This window comes from Bos taurus, chromosome 15 (genome assembly GCF_002263795.3).
Source record: "Bos taurus isolate L1 Dominette 01449 registration number 42190680 breed Hereford chromosome 15, ARS-UCD2.0, whole genome shotgun sequence".
Lineage (NCBI taxonomy): Eukaryota > Metazoa > Chordata > Mammalia > Artiodactyla > Bovidae > Bos > Bos taurus.
In genome coordinates, this window is record NC_037342.1 from 84887089 (window position 1) to 84891112 (window position 4024).

The 4024-nt window shown below is 42.1% G+C and overlaps 1 pseudogene; it reads right to left on the minus strand.

The window, feature by feature from the left end:
• Window positions 1-247: 247 nt before the first annotated feature.
• LOC104974327 (uncharacterized) lies at window positions 248-2765 on the minus strand (annotated as a pseudogene).
• Between the last annotated feature and the right edge of the window lie 1259 nt (window positions 2766-4024).

Below are 4024 nucleotides of genomic sequence, written 5' to 3' on the forward strand. Positions count from 1 at the left end.
GGGGTATGGAGACTTAGCAACAAACATTGGCTCAATAAGTGAAAAACCCTTCACCAATACAACTTCTAATCAATCTTTTAACTACGCAAAAGAATCTGTGTTTAGTCAGTTTAGAACATCTCCTCCCTCTCACAGTTGGGAGGCTCTGAACAATTACATGTGGCCAGAAAAACCTATTCAGGCAGGCTAGAGGATTTCCAAAGGAGTTTGTAGGTAGAAACACTGTCACACCCAGGAATTATTAACTGGAGCTGTAACCTAACTCTTTTTTCAGAGAGAGTTAGTGGGGGACAGCCCCCCATAAAGTCAGAGGTGTAGGTGAAAGCACAAAGCAGAAAGTAGGAAGACTCTGGTTTTGGGGGTAGATGTTCGAGAATTTCCAGGGGGACTCCTGAGGCTCGATCTCGCCTTTGCGTATGCCGAGCCTCCTTCCTAATGACCTTTGCCACGGGTGGAGCTCACTCCCCGCATCTCCCCCTTTTTTATTTCTTAAAACAGCCAGATGCAACTCAGTCGCGAGCTCTGAATGTTCTGCCAAAGAATCCTGACAATACAAGGAATAATGATTATAAGAAGCAAAATTAAAGCACCAGCAGCGACGTATCCAAGGATATTAGACAGAATGTTTTTTCCTGAAATGAAGTTAGAGAAAGTGTGAAAAAAGTCATTAGCTGCTCCAGTGGTGGTAAAATCCAGTCGAGAGTGTTCCAGGGTCTGTATTTGATTATGAAGTTTCCCTAAGTCCAGGCCAATGTCAGAGCTATTCCAAACACCTGAGATATGATTTTTGATTTTTTTCCCATTCATAATCTGTCTCGTTTACCTTTAAAGATGTCACGCATATCCACCGGTAATCAGCGTGGCATGACAGAGCCATTTTCACTTTTAAAGCCTGGAACTCAGTCCCAATATGCATTATTGCTTCTCCCAAGGCATCTACTCTCATCTCCAATTTTCTATCTATAACTTCCTATGTTGCTAGAGTTAAAGAGACATTTTTAAACATAGTATCAACATATTGGGCAGTATGCACCTGTTGAGTCAATGATATTGCTGCTGCAGTAACAGAAGGAACTGCTGCTATCAAAGCTGATATTCCTAAAATAAGTAAGCTCACAAATTGCCATTGTCGCATTAAATCTTGTAGTTTTTGTAACACGGCGAGGCGGTAATTGTCATACCAGTGGCTAGTCACTGTCACAGGTATCATGAGATAGGGTGGACGTTGTAACACCACAAAAGAGCAGACATTATATTGAGGGGTCAAACAAGATGAAAGCATACATTGTTCACAAGTTACTATATTAGGTCCACCTGAATAATTCATGTGTACATTAAGTCTCTTGGAGTCATTAATAAAAAGAAAAACATAAGGGGAGGGTAAACAAGCTAAAACAGAATAAGTAGAATTGCTATCTCGGCAGTATAAGGAAACAGGAACAGTAGCAGCAAGGGCTCTCCAAATTTCAGGTTGCCAATAGGTCTGTTTCTTAGTTGTATAAGACAGCATAGGAGGAACAAATTTATTACAATGCCTTCTAGTGGCATGTATTGGCCAAGGAAGAGGAATCCTATCCCAATTCTCAAATCTGCCCTCAAATGTATCATTGGCCAATGGATCCTCACCTGGATTCGGGTTGATCCAGTCCTGAATAGTATAATCTCCACCTCCTGGTATCCTATAATCAATACTTGAATCATAAGTACAAGATGTCCAAGTCAGATACCCTGTACGACTGTCTATGGTGTTCTATACTTTGTCTGAAGGAGCAACCTTATAACAATTCGGATATTTTGGTGGAGATTTGGAATGCAGGGTTACATAGGGGTCAAGAATCCCAGGCATACGAGCCAATAATACCCAAGCTGATCGATGACATAAAGACCAGGAATCTGTTATAATTATTTTTTTAGAGGCCCCAACACATCCTTCTTTGGTGGGGGTAATAAAGCTTCTAGGGTCATTGTGGAAGTTAAAGCAAACAGGGAAATCACCTGTTAATCCCCTGAAGGTATAATTGAAGTTAATAGGATATTTATCTCTAGTGTAAGAAGTATAGGCTCCTCCCAAGAGCTGATGTTCGTCTGTGTTGACCCATATAGGCTCATTATCCCAAGTAACAACTTGGAAAGTTGGAGGATCTGGGAGATACGCCCAATATTTGGTTGGAATAGGAGAGGCGCTTACCTGACAGGAAAGCAAAGCAAGCATGGCAATAAACATTTTCTCAGGAGAAGCTGGAGATCCCTGTAAGGAAGCTATTCCCCGTGCCTGGGGGCAGAGTGTTTTTATTTGTCCCTAAGTGGATATGGAGGCATTCCGGGTCACCTGAGTCAGGCGGCCTGACACCCTTTTGTGAGGCAAATGGTCGGGGGGAGCAATATCCTGTATATGAAGTTGAGACATGTACTTGGTGGGTGGATCCGTTCCTTGCTCATCCGGGATCTCCGATGTCAGTTGTCCCGACACCAGCGGCATTTCCCATGCTGGCGGGGGCAGTGAAGGCAGAGGAGGTCCCTTCCTTTTTCCGGGTCGCGGCTGCTGGGGAATCCAGTATCCGAGGGGCTGAGACATGGCGAATCAATCTGTCTGGAACCCAAATTGGAGAATCTGCGTCCTGTGGAAAAATGCAAGCATATCCTCGACCGCTGGTTAACAATGGGTCAGGACCTTTCCATTGTCCGGAAAGGAGGTCCTTCCATTTAACTAATGGTTTTGCATTCAGCTGCTCTGGGCACCAATGCTCCAGGCATTGCAGTAGTTCCGGCCGAATCGGCATTTAAAATATTTATTACGAAAAGAGCATGTTGCAAGATTTGATGGGGGAGAGCTACACTTAAACTCTCCTTTTAATTTTTGAATTTGGGTTTTTAATGTTTGGTGTGCTCTTTCCACAATGGCTTATCCCTGGGGATTATAAGGAATGCCTGTATTATGTTTAATTTGAAACTTTAGACAAAATTCCTGAAAAGACTTAGATGTGTAAGCAGGAGCATTATCAGTTTGCAAGGCTTTTGGCAGACCCATATATGAGAAACAAGTAAAGAGATGTTGTATTACATCTTTAACTGCTTCCCCTGTGTGAGCAGTTGCAATAATAACGTGAGAAAAAGTATCTGCAGTTACATGAACAAAAGACAATTTTCCAAATGAAGAGACATGAGTTACATCCATCTGCCAGAGTGCATTAGGTTTAAGACCGCGAGGATTAACTCCCATAGGTAAACTATTTACAGTAGTGGGACAATGAGAACAGGAACGAACAATCACCCGAGCAGATTCTCCAGGAGTCTGAAATTGATATCTTAGCGCAGTAGCATTTTGATGGTGGAGTGAATGAGAGGCTCTGGCCTCCTCAATCACAGTAGCCACTGTATTTCTAGTTAACAAGTCAGCCAAATCATTAAAGGCATTTAAAGGGCTGGGCAATCCAGAATGAGCCCGAATGTGTCCAATAAAATATGCTCGGCTTCGTTTCCAAATTGGCTGTTGCAGTTTAGTTAACAAGTGAAATATTGCAGTTTTTGTTCTCTGGCAGGACCGCAGTCTCAATGTGTGGAAACAGCCTGACCACATACTGAGAATCAGAGTAAAGATTAAATTCCTCCTCTGCAAACATAACAAAAGCCTCTATAACAGCTGTGAGTTCAGCTCTCTGGGCCAAAGTCTCCTGCGTATGTAAAACTTTACGCTGATCTTTTGTAACTATGGAAGCTCTGCCATTAGCAGACCCATAAGTAAAAACCATTTGAGCATCTGAGATGGGAGAGTATTTACATCTAACAGGGAAAATAACCGGGTGTTTAGACATAAAATTTAGCAAAACATGTGAAAGTAAATGATGCAGAATTTGGCCAAAATAATTTCCTATAGCAATCTGCCAATCCTCATCAAACATTAGAAGAGCATCAAGTTGTTCTTTATTATATGGAATTACAATTTCTGCTGGTTCTTTACCAAACAATTCAATGCTACGTTTTCTCCCTTTCAATATCAACGTAGCTATCAGTCCTGGATAAGAGG